The sequence below is a fragment of the Mustelus asterias genome, chromosome 23 (assembly GCF_964213995.1).
Source record: "Mustelus asterias chromosome 23, sMusAst1.hap1.1, whole genome shotgun sequence".
NCBI lineage: Eukaryota > Metazoa > Chordata > Chondrichthyes > Carcharhiniformes > Triakidae > Mustelus > Mustelus asterias.
The window spans coordinates 19,367,028-19,383,903 of record NC_135823.1 but is presented as its reverse complement, the minus strand read 5'-3'; positions in this window follow the sequence as shown (position 1 = coordinate 19,383,903).

Genomic DNA, 16,876 nt, shown 5'->3' with positions numbered 1-16,876 from the left:
CATGCTCCTTGCTAGAGAGAGGAGCAGGCTGGTCATTAAAGACATGCAGTATCGTGTTGTGTACAGGTCCAACGCTCAGCCCTAGCCCTGCACATTTACCAGAGTTAATCCACTGAACCTGCACAACTTTGGACACTAAGGGGCAATTTAACATGGCCAATCCACCTAACCCGCACATCTTTGGACTGTGGGAGGAAACTGGAGCACCCGGAGGAAACCCACACAGACACGAGGAGAACGTGCAAACTCCACACTGTCACCCAAGCTGGGAATCGAACCCTGGCACTGTGAGGCAGCAGTGCTAACCACTGTGCCACCATGCTGTGTTGTGCCTGCTGGAGGAGATGCTGCGAGAGGCTGATTTGAGATTGGCAGCATTGTGTGAAAGTCAGCTGGAATATCTGGATGTTAACATGAGCTAGCATGTGTCCTGAGGGAGTGCAGCTGGGTGAATAATGGTAGGGGTCTGGGTGCATTGAGCAGAATGAGGAGCTGGTGGTGGGAGATGTCATGATGGCACGGTGGTTATCACTGCTGCCTCACAGCGCCAGGGTCCCGAGTTCAATTCCAGCCTCGGGTCACTGCCTGTGTGGAGTTTGCACCTTCTCCCCATGCCTGTGTGGGTTTCCTCCGGGTGCTCCGCTTTCCTCGCACAGTCCAAAGACGTGTGGGATAGGTTGATTGGCCATGGAAAATTCCCGTTTAGTCTCAGGGGGACTGGCTAGGGTAAATACGCAGGGTTATGGGGATAGGGCCTGAGTGGGATTGTTGTCAGTGCAGGCTCGATGGGTCAAATGGCCTCCCTCTGCACTGTAGGGATTCTATGATTCGATGATTAAAGGGATCTCACCGTCAGAAATCAGCCCAAGCTCCAAGACAACCATTGCTGCCCCAAAGTCTCACCTTGCGACCCCACTCAGGGTCACCTTGGGAAGCGCTGCCCCAACACTTCACAGCTCTTGCACAAAAACTTTTGACTGAAATCCTTGTCATGAACGCAGTGTCCTTTCCAGTTACAGAAAACATTCTTGTAGTCGGATTGTGCAGTTAACACCCCCCTCTTCTGAAACATCTTGGCTTGTTGGTTAAGGTCAAGCCCAAGATCAGATGTAATTCCTTCTCTTGTCAGCTTGGGATCCTGTTTGTCTCTCTTGTGGGGACCGTGAGTTGCATTCAATTTGAATTTGAATTGGTGTTTGGAGCGAGCAAGGAGATGGATTAAGGACTTTCCCCTGTCCACTGTCTGCACATTGGCTTTGTAACTCAAATTTTAAAAAAAATAATGCCCCTTTCCTAAAGCTGATTTGCTGCTTAACACTAGCACGCAATAGTCTCCTCAGAGCGGTGAAGGTTGGGGGGAGATTTGATTCGCAAACACAAAGGGCTTTTGGTAAAACAAACTGGAGAGACTGATTCCAGTAGCAGAGTTGGTAGCCAGAGAAAACAGACAGAACACAGTTAGCAAATGCAAGCCAGAGGGAGGAGGAGAATTTTTGTTTTGTGTGAAGCGAGTTGTTATGATCTGGAATGTGCTGCCTCGGAGTGTGGTGGAAGCAGAATAACTTTGAACATATGTTTCAAATGGTAATGAATTTGCAAGGCTATGAGGAGAGCGAGGGAGGTGGGGGAGGGGTGCTGCTGGTGGGCCGAATTGGATAGCAGCACATACACAATGGGCCGATTGGCCTCCTGCACAGTGTTATATCTAATGTGGCTCTATCCCATTATCGAGCGACAAATGCTAACAAACACGTTTGAAAAGCTGTTCCGAGTTGGCAGAAAGCAGCTCTTGCAATCTGTTAGTATTTCTCCAAGAGACAAGAAAACATATTTGGCTTCGGAGCTCAATATTAGGAATGTTTCATGCAAGTCGAAGCTGCAAACAGTACTCTCACAACTCTCTGTGGTGACCCTCACCGCAGTAAACATGCCAGTGAAACATCTGCAGTACATATACCAGTTGGAATGGGCGATGCACTAACATTTCTTGGAAAGTGCCAGGCAGTCTCCTGAAAGTTCAGATGACCCACGCACCTCCCACGCAAACCCAGGCCACTTCCCGAGAACATCAGCAGGAAGCGATGAATGAACAGTTCCTCCCAGTGGCCCGCAAAGGGGGACAACATTGTCAGTCTCATCATCGTATACGTGAGTCCTTTGATAGCTCTGACTCAGTCAAACACCAGGGACAGTTATCACACGATCCCAACCCTCAAACATGGCAGTATCCCAAAGTGACTGATTAATATTGTATGTACAGCCTGTCAAAACTGTACAATGACTTAACAAATTAGGCATCTGTAGTTCATAGAATCATCAGAGAATCCCTACAGTGAAGAAGAGGCCATTCGGCCCATTGAGTCTGAACGGAGCATCTTACCCTCGTGCCCCCTCCCCTATCCCATAACGCCACACATTTCCCATGGCTAAACCATCTAATCCACACATCTTTGGGCACTAAGGGATAATTTAGCATGGCCAATCCACCGCACATCTTTGGAGTGTGGGAGGAAACCGGAGCACCCGGAGGAAACCCACGCAGACACGGGGAGAACGTGCAGACTCCACACAGACAATGACCCAAGGCTGGAATTGAGCCCGGGTCCCTGGCGCTGTGAGGCAGCAGTGCTAACCACTGTGCCACCATGCCGCCTTGGGTTTTTTTTCAGATTGTATGAAAGGAGTACAAGCCAGAGATGTTTACACTTCAATTTTACCCACAATTTCCATTGAATAGGCTTGGACTGTACAGCAATGAAATGCCTTTGGATCGAGCATTGTGAGGAATGAGATATTATCCACAGAGTCTGCTGTCATTCTATGTATGTGTACATTAGCTGAAGGTGCCCTGTTCAGTGCAGCAGTGGTTCCCAACCAGTGTGCCTGTGAAAATCCCCCAAGTGTGCTGTGAGAAAAGATTCAAAATGATTCAAAATTCATGTAACTAAGCTTCATTTTCAGCTCTGTGGTCAGCAACTCCAAGACCCGATGAACCTCAGGCCTCCCGCACACACCCCGGGTGGGAAAGAGCTGCACGTGCATGGTTTAGATTTTACATTGGTCGGGCTCCATGCCCATTGACCAACGGGACTTGGAGCTAAAGTCAAAGATCCTCATGCGCCCGCATGAAAACTGAAAACCCTGGGAGAAGCGAGAGAGAGAGAGAGAGAGGGAGACAGGCAGAGATTAAAAACAAAGTTCCCAGGAAGGGAAGAAGACAGAGAAAATAGGAGGTGCACCTCAAAATTTATTTACAGTATAGAGATGTGCCGTGACATAGAAAGGGTTGGTGAAACTCGAACTAGGGGGCATGGCCTCAAAATAAGGGGGGACAGATTTAGGGCTGAGTTGAGGAGGAACTTCTTCACCCAAAGGGTTGTGAATCTGTGGAATTCCCTGCCCAGTGAAGCAGTTGAGGCTACCTCATTGAATGTTTTTAAGGCAAGGATAGATAAATTTTTGAACAGTAAAGGAATTAAGGGTTATGGTGAGCGGGCAGGTAAGTGGAGCTGAGTCCACAAAAAGATCAGCCATGATCTTATTAAATGGCGGAGCAGGCTCGAGGGGTCAGATGGCCGACTCCTGGTTCTTATGTTCTTATGGAACCACTGCAATACAGGACCAGAAATTCTGGGGTGCCGACTCGGCCACTCATAGTGCAGTGGACCAGAATCTCCGCTCCTGGTTGACCTTGCATCAAATCATGAGATAGCTAAATACTTGGACTTGAATATTGAAACTGTTGTTAATGGGTTTGAGGAGAGTGAGGCAGTTTATTCAGGATGGAGGGCCACTAAAAAAGTAAAGTTTATTTATTAGTCACAAATATGTTTACATTAACACTGCAATGAAGTTGCTGTGAAAATCCCCTCTGCACCACACTCCGGCACCTGTTCGGGTACACTGAGGGAGAATTTAGCATGGCCAATGCACCTAACCAACATGTCTTTGAGCTGCGGGAGGAAACCGGAGCACCCGGAGGAAACCCACGCAAACATGGGGAGAACGTGCAGACTCCGCACAGACAGTGACCCAAGCTAGGAATTGTGCCACTGAAGCATGTTTTGCTGAGCTGTTCTGTTCTACCTGGGTAAAATGAATTGTGTTAACAACTACCATTAAAATCCGTTATCGCTTTGAATGTGTGAAGAATCCTGGTTCATTAATTACTTAGAACAAAGGACAAAGAAAATTACAGCACAGAAACAGGCCCTTCGGCCCTCCAAGCCTGCACCGACCATGCTGCCCGACTGAACTAAAACCCCCTACCCTTCTAGGGACCATATCCCTCTATTCCCATCCTATTCATGTACTTGTCAAGACGCCCCTTAGAAGTCACTACCGTATCCGCTTCCACTACCTCCCCCGGCAACGAGTTCCAGGTGCCCACTACTCTCTGTATAAAAAATCTGCCTCATACATCTCCTTTAAACCTTGCACCTCGTACCTTAAACCTGTGCCCCCTAGTAATTGACTCTTCCACCCTGGGAAAAAGCTTCTGACTATCCACTCTGTCCATGCCTCTCATAATCTTGTAGACTTCTATCAGGTTTCCCCTTAACCTCCATCGTTCCAGTGAGAACAAACCACGTTTCTCCAATCTCTCCTCATAGCTAATGCCCTCCATACCAGGCAACATCCTGGTAAATCTTTTCTGGACCCTCTCCAAAGCCTCCACATCCTTCTGGAATGTGGCGACCAGAATTGAACACTACATTCCAAGTGCGGCCTAATTAAGGTTCTATAAAGCTGCAACATGACTTGCCAATTTTTAAACTCAATACCCCGGCCAATGAAGGCAAGCATGCTGTATGCCTTCTTGACTACCTTCTCCACCTGCATTGCCACTTTCAGTGACCTGTGTACCTGTACACACAGATCCCTTTGCCTATCAATACTCTTAAGGGTTCTGCCATTTACTGTATATTTCCTATCTGTATTAAACCTTCCAAAATGCATTACCTCATATTTGTCCAGATTAAACTCCATCTGCCGTCTCTCTGCCCAAGTCTCCAACTGATCTATATCCTGCTGTATCCTCTGATGGTCCTCATCGCTATTCGCAAATCCACTAACTTTTGTGTCGTCCGCAAACTTACTAATCAATCCAGTTACATTTTCCTCCAAATCATTTATATATATTATAAACAGCAAAGGTCCCAGCACTGATCCCTGAGGAACACCACTTGTCACAGCCCTCCATTCAGAAACGCACCCTTCCACTGCTACCCTCTGTCTTCTTTGACCGAGCCAGTTTTGTATCCACCTTGCCAGCTCACCTCTGATCCCATGCGACTTCACCTTCTGCACCAGTCTGCCATGAGGGACCTTGTCAAAGGCCTTACTGAAGTCCATGTGGACAACATCCACTGCCCTACCCTCATCAGTCATCTTCGTCTCTTCCTCGAAAAACTCGATCAAGTTCGTGAGACACGACCTCCCCTTCACAAAAACATGTTGCCTCTCACTAACACGTCCACTTATTTCCAAGTTTGACTGATAATCTCAAGCTCCCATTTAAATTACAATACAATACTCATAATATGAAACTACAATACTTAAATTTGAAGTATTTTAATTATGCTTTTACAAAAATAAGCTTTACTTACAGATAGCAAATTTACAATTTTCCCCAAATGTCAATAGATCATTGAACAGCACAAATATTTGCCACATTAATGTTTGACAAGCACAGTTATTGGTATATTTTATAATCAAGGGAGGCACAGCGCCAGGGACCTAGGTTCAATTCCTGGCTTGGGTCACTATCTGTGTGGAATCTGCATGCTCTCCCCATGTCTGCGTGGGTTTCCTCCAGGTGCTCCGGTTTCCTCCCACACTCCAAAGATGTGCGGGTCAGGTTGGCTGGCCATGCTAAATTGCCCCTCAGTGTGACAGGGACTAGCTCGGGTAAATGCATGGGGATAGGGCCTGGATGGGATTGTGGTCGGTGCAGACCCTATGGGCCGAATGGCCTCCTTTTGCTCTGTAGGATTCTGATTCTATGATAATCTGCCTTTAGATTCTTGATCCACACGGTAAACCATACGTTTCCACAGAACCTCAGTTGTTGACTCTTAGTACTACAAACCTGTGCCAGTTTTTAAAACCAAGTCAACAGAGTTGAGAAGAGGGTTGTTTATATTGTAAATCTTTGTGCTGATTTCAGTGTTTTACCAAGTATGCTGCTCTCCACAGGGTAACCACACTACATTCCCACCTCATAAAGGCCCTGCCACCAGCCTCGCTACCTTAACTTCAACCACTTCCTGTCACCATTCATTAAAAGTTACTCTCTACAAATAGAAGTGGCAACCTGAGTTCCTTCTCCTCATAAAGTCCCTGATCCTTTCTCCTCCAAATAGTTCCTGGATGCACTAAACGCAATCTGTAGGCCGGATAAATAGTTCCCACAGGCCATAATTTGCCCATCCACCAACCCCCCCCCACCCCCCCTCGCCCCCACCCCCCCTCGCCCCCCCCTCCAGACTGAGGAGATGTGCGGCTGCAATATGTGATCTCCCAAATTGTCACTGTCTCCATCTAGTCTATTATTGCTACTAGCGTTGCTAGTTGCCTGCCCAACGTGAGAGAGATAGTTGTGTCGTGGTTACATCCCCAGAGTAGTAATCCAGAAGCAAATTCTCTAGAGGCAAGGGTTCAAATCCCACCATGGCAGCTGGTGGAATTGAAATTCGAATTGATAAACTCTGGAATACAAAGCTAGTCTCAGCCCCAGTAATGTTGACTGTGACAATGATCATTGATTGTCGGAAAATAACCATCTGATTCACTAAGATCCTTTGGGGAAGGAAATCACCTTTATTGTAATGTCCTAACTCTGTTTGGGGCTGTGGGTCTTAAACAAAAATATGTGGTTTGCACATGTAGGTTCAAACTAGGAGATGTTGACTGTACAGGGTAGAAGAATGTAACTAAGAGAGGAGTCTGTGAAACACCCCAATGAAGTTCACAATCAAGTCCTCACCTAAATATGTAACACTCACCTGCTCTGGCCTCTGTGTGACTCCAGACCCACAGCAATGTGAGATCATAGATCATCGAATCCCTACAGTACAGAAGGAAGTTATTCGGCCCATCGAGTCTGCACCGACTACAGTCTCACCCAGGCCCTATTCCCATAACTCCACATATTTACCCTGCTAATCCTCGACACTTGGGGCAATTTAGCATGGCCAATCCACCTAACCCGCACATCTTTGGACTGTGGGAGGGAACCGGAGCACCCGGAGGAAACCCACGCAAACATTGGGGGGAACATGCAAACTCCACACAGACAGTGACCCGAGGTTGGAATTGAACCGGGTCACTGGCCCTGTGAGTTTGCCACCGTGCCGCCCAGTGGTTGACTCTTAACTGTCCTCTGAAATGGTCTAGCAAACCATTCAATTCAATTAGGGATCAGATACTGGCCTTGCCAGCGACATCCATATTTTATAAATACATTTTAGCATCTAAATTAAACATTCTTTCAAGTTAATGTCTGTTGAAGTAAAGTCACCCAATTCCTCTCTTACCAATTTGTAAGAATAAACCAAGCAACCATTGAACCGTTTAGTCTAATATTTTTAATTTGCAATAAAATTAGTATTAAGAAATGCCTGGGTAAATCAAGGAGAGAGCTGACAATGGGAAGTTGTCTTTGGCAAGTTTAATTCTGACAAATGGTCAACCAGAAACATCGGCTCTATTCTCTCCCCACAGATGCTGTCAGGCCTGCTGAGGTTTTCCAGCATTTTCTGCTTTTGTATTAATTCAATAAGGCTGGCATAAGAAAAGAAAAGCATGCAAACTATCAGCTGGTAAAACTACTTCACTGAAATCTCTCAAGAATGGAAGCTCCAGCTCAGTTAGGTCTGATCAGCTTGTGACTGCAATGGCACTGCTCCTTGATTGTGACTGCAATGGCACTGCTCCTTGATTGTGACTGCAATGGCACTGCTCCTTGATTGTGACTCCAATGGCACTGCCCCTTGATTGTGACTCCAATGGCACTGCCCCTTGATTGTGACTGCAATGGCGCTGCCCCTTGATTGTGACTCCAATGGCGCTGCCCCTTGATTGTGACTGCAATGGCACTGCCCCTTGATTGTGACTCCAATGGCACTGCCCCTTGATTGTGACTCCAATGGCGCTGCCCCTTGATTGTGACTCCAATGGCACTGCCCCTTGATTGTGACTCCAATGGCACTGCCCCTTGATTGTGACTGCAATGGCACTGCCCCTTGATTGTGACTGCAATGGCACTGCCCCTTGATTGTGACTGCAATGGCACTGCCCCTTGATTGTGACTGCAATGCCACTGCCCCTCCAACCAGCATCGTATGATTAACATGGACTGCCCTCTGCAGCCAAGCAAGCCACGGAATGGTAACAAAGCAACTTCTTGTAGTAAGACAGGAAAAACCTGCATTTATCTAGCACCTTTCATGGTCGCGAGTTGTCCCAAAAGCATTTTACAGCCAATAAAATAGTTTTGAAGTGTGGTGACTGTTGTAATGTAGGATACCTGACAGCCAATTCGCGCACAATGTGCACTTTTATATAGTGCCTTTCACGTAATAAAAAGTTCCAAGGCTCAGCGCAGAAAACAAAATATGACACTGAGCCACGGTGGCACAGCGGTTAGCACTGCTGCCTCACAGCACCAGGGACCCAGGTTCAATTCCGGCCTCGGGTCGCTGTCTGTGCGGAGTCTGCACGTTCTCCCCGTGTCTGTGTGGGTTTCCTCCGAGTGCTCCGGTTTCCTCCCACAGTCCAAAGATGTGCGGGTTATGTGAATTGGCCATGCTAAATTGCCCCTTAGTGTCAGGGGGACTAGATAGGGTGAGTGCATAGGGTTATGGGGATAAGGCCTGGGTGGGATTGTGGTCAGTGCAGACTCGATGGGCCGAATGGCCTCTTCTGCACTGTAAAATTCCATGATTCTTAGGAGATATTAGGGCAGAACACCAAAAGCTTGGTCAAAGTGATAGGTTAAAAAAGTGTCATACTGGCGGAAGTTAATGTAGTGAGGCCGAGAGGTTTAGGGATGGAAATCCAGATTTTGAGGCTTCGATATCCTGCTGAGCACGATAACAAGGATGGAAATGAATATTTCTCAATCTCTTCCAAAATGCCTCAAAGATTGCTGACATTTAGGGCGGAATGGTGGCACAGTGGTTCTGGCCTTGGGTGACTGTCTAGTGTGGAGTTTGCACGTTCTCCCCGCATCTGCGTGGGTTTCCTCCCACAGTCCAAAGATGTGTGGGTTAGGTTGATTGGCCATGCTAAATTAACCCTAGCGTCAAGGGGATTAGGAGGGCAAATGCATGGGGTTACGAGAATAGGGCCTGGGTGGGATAGTGGTCGGCACAGACCCGATGGGCTGAATGGCCTCCTTCTGCACTGTAGGATTCTATGATTTACCACAGAGGATGAGAGACTGAGGCTTTTCGTCCACACAGCTAAAAGTGTGGCTGAAACAAGTTCCTCAGACAGCTGAAATCAAAACTATTCAGATATTTAAATGAAACAGATTTGAAATTGGGCAGTAGCTTGACGACCTTAGAAATGGTGCTGATATTTAACTCTCAAGAGTAATACCACCTAGCAAGAAGGAAGGGTGATCATCCCCAGCTCAGACTCGACGGGCTGAATGGCCTCTTCCGCACTGTCGGGATTCTATGATCCTATGAATGTTTAACACACCCCCTTCCACATCGCCTCTTGGTGTGTGCTGGTGATGTTTGTAATGTACCTTTCTCCAGCTGTGAAATGCTATACTCCCTCAGCTTGGCTGTGCCGCGGACTTCAACCCGTCTGTGTAATTGAAGAAATTCACAGAAGTTTTTTTGTTGTTGGGGGCAGCTCTCAGTGAGAAGGAGCTTTTGGCTTTGAAGTTATTAGTGTTTAATCTGTGCAAAAGCTGGCTGGAACTTTCTGGTTAATCTGATACCTGCCAATTAGTCTCGCTGGGCGCGTATCAAACCCACATTTCCTGGCAAGGTCCAGACTCTGTGGGGAATTGTGTTCTGGAACATCGCTTGCTTCACTTCTGTGGCCAGCTTCTTCTTCAGCTTTTTGTCTCATTCCTGCTTCCTGTAAACTTGCTCATCACCGTACTCCCAGGCAAAACGTAAAGCCCACAATCACCGGTGGACCAAAAGACACCTTGTTTACAGAGATAGATGTGCGGCCAAATCAAAAGCACTCTTGTGTAATTATAGAATAGCAGGTGGCTCGGAGGGTCTTATGAGGTTGTAATACAATCAAGAGGTTCAGGTGACATTATAAACCAAGACAGCAAACGTCTCAACATGTTCAGGTTGTAGTAACTCACTCCAAGACAATTCTTACAGTGACGGCAATTTTAACCCCAAATGTCCAATAGAAAATGGAGCAGAAGACTAAGGAAATTTGGCATGTCAGCTATGACTCTCACCAACATTTACACCACAGAAAACATTCTTTCTGGTTGTATCACAGCTTGGTATGGCTCCTGATCTGTTCAAGACCGCAAGGAACTACAAAGGGTCGTGAATGAAGCCCAGTCCATCATGCAAACAAGCCTCCCATCCATTGACTCTGTCTACACTTCCTGCTGCCTCGGAAAAGCAGCCAGCAAAATCAAGGACAGCACGGACCCCGGAAATAATCTCTTCCACCTTCTTCAAGAAAAAGATACAAAAGTCTGAGGTCACGTATCAACCGACTCAAGAACAGCTTCTCCCCTGTTGCTGTCAGAATTTTGAATGGACCTACCTTGCATTAAGTTGATCTTTCTCTACATCCTAGCTATGACTTAACAGTACATTCTGCACTCTCTCCTTTCCTTCTCTATGAATGGTATGCTTTGTCTGTATAGCGCACAAGAAACAATACTTTTCACTGTATACTAATACATGTGGCAATAATAAATAAAATTAAATCAAATCTAATGTCGACTTGAGTGGCTTAGCCACCAACATACCACTCACTGTCTTCAGTTCTAACCTGTGCTCTCAACAGCTGGCAATGGTGCCTGTCAAAAGTCAGCAGAGATCCTGGATTTGATGATACCGACTACGATTAACTCTAACTTGAGTTAGGTGTGGCGATGGCCTGGTGGTATTATCGCTAGACTATTAATCCAGAAACTCAGCTCATGTTCTGGGGACCCGGGTTCGAATCCCGCCATGGCAGATGGTGGAAATTGAATTCAATAAAAAATATCTGGAATTAAGAATCTACTGATGATCATGAAACCATTGTCGTAAAAACCCATCTGGTTTAATAATGTCCTTTAGAGAAGGAAATCTGCCAACCTTACCTGGCCTGGTCCACATGTGACTCCAGCAATGTGGTTGACTTTCAACCGCCCTCGGGCAACTAGGGATGGGCAATAAATGCTGACCAGCCAGTGACGCCCATGTCCCACAAATGAATTTAAAAAGGTTGAGTGGGAAAAGCATTGTGGCTTTCCACAACATTCACCGCCAAACCTCCACCCCCCCTCCCCCCACCCACTCCACCTCAGGTAAAGTCAAGTGAGATGGGGATCAAGAACATGATCATAGAATCATAGAATCCCTACATTGCAGAAGGAGGCCATTCGGCCCATCGAGTCTGCATTAACTCTAACCGACACTAACAGAGCATCTTAACCAAGCACTATCCCCATAACCCCATGGGGAATTAGTGGGTATTTACCCCACTAATTCCCCATCTCCCCTCTGATCTTTCTACAAATCACCTTAAATCTATGCCCCCTAGTCACTGACCTCTCTGCTAAATAGGACGTTTACATCGACTTTATCCAGGCCCCTCACAATTTTGTATATCTCAATCAAATCTCCCCTCAGCCTCCTCTGTCCCGAGGAGAACAATCCCAGCCTATCCAAACTTCCCTCATAGCTGCAATGTTCCAGTCCTGGCAATATCCTCGTAAAACTCCTCTGTACCCCCTCCATTGAAATTACATCCTTTCTGTAATGAGGAGACCAGAACTTCATTCAGTACTCAAGTTGTGGCCTAACTAATGATTTATACAGTATCAGCATTAGAAATCATAGAAATCATAGAAACCCTACAGTACAGAAAGAGGCCATTCGGCCCATCGAGTCTGCACCGACCACAATCCCACCCAGGCCCTACTCCTATATCCCTACATATTTTACCCGCTAATCCCTCTAATCTACGCATCCCAGGACACTAAGGGGCAATTTTAGCATAGCCAATCAACCTAACCCGCACATCTTTGGACTGTGGGAGGAAACCAGAGCACCTGGAGGAAACCCACGCAGACATGAGGAGAATGTGCAAACTCCACACAGACAGTGACCCAAGCCGGGAATCGAACCCAGGTCCCTGGAGCTGTGAAGCAGCAGTGCTAACCACTGTGCCACCGTGCCGCTTAGATTCTATGGCTTTGCTAATAAATGAAAGGATTCTAAATGCCTTCTTAACCATTGTATCGACCTGCCCTATTAACTTCAGGGATCTGTGGACATTCACTCCAAGGTCTCTCACTTCCTCTACACCTCTCAGTATCTCCCAGTTATTGTCTTATTTGACCTCCCCAAATGCATGAACGCAAACTTCCGTGGATTAAATTCCATTTCCCACTTCTCTGCCCGCCTGAACAGTCCATTGATATCTTCCTGCAGTCTTTAGCTAGCCTCCTCACTGTCAATGCAGCCAATTTTTGTGTTGTCTACAAACCTTTTGCCCATTCCCCTTACATTTACATCTAAACTAGAAAACATTATTAAATTAGGAGTGCAGAAAAGATTTACTCGGATGCTACCAGGACTTGATGGTTTGAGTTATAAGGAGAGGCTGGATAAACTGGGACTTTTTCCCCTGGAGCGTAGGAGGTTTAGGGATGAACTTATAGAGGTCTATAAAATAACGAGGGGCATAGATCAGCTAGGTAGGCAATGCCTTTTCCCAAAGGTAGGGGAGTCTAAAACTAGAGGGCATAGGTTTAAGGTGAGAGGGGAGAGATACAAAAGGGTCCAGAGGGACAATTTTTTCACACAGAGGATGGTGAGTGTCTAGAATGAGCTGCCAGAGGCAGTAGTAGAGGTGGGTACAATTTTGTCTTTTAAAAAGCATTTAGGCAGTTACATGGGTAAGATTGGTATAGAGGGATATGGGCCAAACGCGGGCAATTGGGAATAGCTTAGTGGTTAAAAAAAAGGGCGGCATGGACAAGTTGGGCCGAAGGGCCTGTTTCCATGCTGTAAACCTCTATGACTATAAATCATTAACACATACCACAAAAAGCAGGGGACCTAGTAATGAGCCCTGCAGAACCCCATGGGAAACAGCATCAACATCTATCAACAATTCCCCTTTGTTTCCTGCCCTTGAACCAGTTTTGTATCAAGCTTGCTACATTCCTCTGGATCCCATGAGCTTTTTTTTTTAGCCAGTCTGCCATGTCAAAAGCCTTGGTAAAATCCATGCAGACTCTATCACCAATCCTCTGTTACTTCCTCACAAAATTCAATCAAATTAGTCAAACACCATCTTCCCTGACCAATCCGTGCTAATTATCTTTGATTAATCTGTGCCTTTCTAAGTGGCTATCTCTCGGGATTGATTCCAATAATTTTCCCACCACTGAGTTCAGACTGACTGGCCTGTAATTATGTGGTCTACCCTGATGCGCTATCAATAAGGCGAAAGACTACTGTGTGCCAATACAACTGTAGGCTTTTATTCACAACAGAATCAGGAGCACATCCCAACAAATAACCAACCTGGACTAAACAAGGGGGAGGAGACAGCCACCTTTATACTAGGTGACAAGGGGAGGAACCAAACCAGGAGGGGATGTGTCCAGGCATGACAAATACACAACGGTGGTCCATATAGGACAAAGGCACAACTGAGGTCCACCACATTCACCCCTTCCTTTAAAAAAAACAACACGGGGGTGAAGCGGAAACAATATCACAAGTCCAGACGAACCGGTGGCTTGATCCGCCGTCGCGATCGTCGTAGTGCAGGTCGCAGAGTCGTCCGAGCAGGGAGCGATGTCGGCCCAGGCTCCACGCAATGAGCGCCGAGAGAAGGCGCTGGGTGGTGTGAAGCGGACCGATCCGTCATCCCGTCCAGTCGTCGGGTACTGCGTGGCGACGGCTCCGGCGACTCAAGCGAGCTGTACACAGGGGCGAGAGGAGTGAGCTGTGGCCCTGGTGGCGTATGGAGAACAGTGGGAACCAGAGCTGGGGGGTGGGGGGCCGCAACAGGCTCTGGGCGCACTACATTGGAGACTGGGACTGAAGGGGAAAGGGCCGTAGCTGTCTCCGGGTGGACAACACCGGGAACAGTCGGGCGGAAGGACGTGGTGGCCTCAGGGGCACCCGCGGGTGCCAAGTCACGGACAGAGACCGTGTCTTCCCGTCCGTCAGGGTACGCTACATAAGCGTATTGAGGGTTAGCGTGGAGCAATTGGACCTCCTCGACATGCTTCCGAAGCAGAACGGGCCCCGTGGACATCAGCCAATCCGGGAGCGAAGTACCCGAGGAGGACTTCCTGGGAAACGAAAACATCCGCTCGTGAGGGGTCGTATTGGTCGCCATACACAAGAGTGACCTAATGGAATGTAATGCGTCCGGGAGGACGTCTTGCCAACGGCTGACTGGAAGGCCCCTAGACCGTAGTGCTAATAGAACAGCCTTCCAGACGGTTGCGTTCTCCTGCTCTTCTTGACCATTACCCCTGGGGTTATAGCTAGTGGTGCAGCTGGAGGCAATGCCTTTGGCAAGCAGGTACTGCCTCAGCTCGTCGCTCATGAAAGAGGACCCACGATCGCTATGAACATAGGACGGGAAGCCGAATAGGATGAAGAGCGTGTTCAGGGTCCGAATCACTGTAGCCGTGGTCATGTCCGGGCAGGGGAAGGCAAAAAGGAAATGCGAGTATTCATCAATGATATTCAGGAAATAAACATTGCGGTTAGAGGAGGGGAGGGGGCCTTTAAAATCAATGCTAAGGCGCTCAAACGCGCGAGTGGCCTTTACAAGGTGCGCCCTACCTGGCCGGTAGAACTGCGGTTTGCACTCAGCGCAGACCCTGCATTGCCTGGTAATCGTCCGGACTTCCTCGAGGGAGTAGGGCAGGTTATGGGCTTTGACAAAGTGGAAAAATCTGGTGACACCCGGGTGACAGAGGTCATTATGGAGGGACTGTAGCTGGGCTAGTTGGGCGCTGGCACATGATCCACGGGACAGAGCATCTGGGGGCTCATTGAGCTTCCCAGGTCGGTACATAATGTCATATCTGTAGGTGGAGAGCTCAATCCTCCACCGCAAGATCTTGTCATTCTTAATCTTGCCCTTTTGCCTGGTATTAAACAGGAAGGCAACGGACCGCTGATCCGTAATTAAGGTGAACCGTTGTCCCGCAAGATAATGGCGCCAGTGCCGGACAGCTTCCACAATGGCCTGGGCCTCCTTCTCGACCGAGGAGTGTTGAATCTCAGGGCCTTTTAGGGTCCGGGAAAAGAAGGCCACCGGATGGCCCCTCTGGTTAAGGGTGGCGGCTAGGGCAAAGTCAGATGCATCACTTTCCACTTGGAATGGGATGGATTCGTCCACAGCATGCATCGTGGCCTTCGCGATGTCCGCTTTGATGTCGTCGGAGTCGACGGCCGTAGCGGCGTCGACGAATGCTTCGAAGCAGTCCAGCCAATGGTCAAATTTATCAGAGGCTCCGACCTCTTGAGGGTCTAATGTTAACTTGTCGGGTTTTAGAAGCTGCTCCATGTTAGTCAACTGTTGTGAATAAAATTGATGCGCTATCAATAATGCGAAAGACTACTTGTGTGCCAATACAACTGTAGGCTTTTATTCACAACTGAATCAGGAGCACATCCCAACAAATAACCGACCTGGACTGAACAAGGGGGAGGAGACAGCCACCTTTATACTAGGTGCCGAGGGGAGGAACCGAACCGGGAGGGGATGTATCCAGGCATGACAAATACACAACGGTGGTCCATATAGGACAAAGGCACAACTGAGGTCCACCACATACCCCTCACTCCCCTTTAAAGAAAGGTACTGCATCAGCAGATCTCCAATCCTCCAACACCTCACCCCTATCCGGTGAGGATTGGAAAATGACGGTCAGATCCTCTGTTATAGCCTGGCTTCTTGGTGTGCATTTCATCCAGTTCTGGCGATTTGTCCACTTTCAAGGATGCTAATCTCCTTACCTCCAATCTCCCTATTCTTATCACATCCAATACTTCACACTTCTCCTCCTTAACTACAATGTCTGCATTGTCTTGTGGCTAATTTTGTGGCTATGACTTATCTTTCATTCCCTCATCTACAGCATAAATATCTCCCACTTTCTATGCCTTTTAGCTTTGACAAAGGGTCATCTGGACTCGAAACGTCAGCTCTTTTTTCTCTCCTTACAGATGCTGCCAGACCTGCTGAGATTTTCCAGCATTTTCTCTTTTGGCCTGCATTATCTTGCTCTTTTGCGAACACAGCACAAAGTATTAATTTAAGAACCAATGGCAGAGTGGGGGATATGTCGGGCCCTGAGGTTACAGATTGTGATTGAGTACAATTCTGCTGTTGCTGACGGCCCACTGCACCTCTTGAATGCCCAGTTTTTGAGTTGCTAGATCTGTTCGAAGTCCATTTAGCATGATGATAGTGCCACACAACACGATGGAGGGTATCCTCAATGTGAAGATGAGACTTTGTCTCCACAAGGACTGTGCGATGGTCACTCCTATCGATACTGTCAATGCATCTGCAGCAGGCAAATTGGTGAGGATAAAGTCCAGTATGTTTTTCCCTCTTAGAAACATAGAAGATAGGTGCAGGAATAAGCCATTTGGCCCTTCGAGCATGCATCACCATT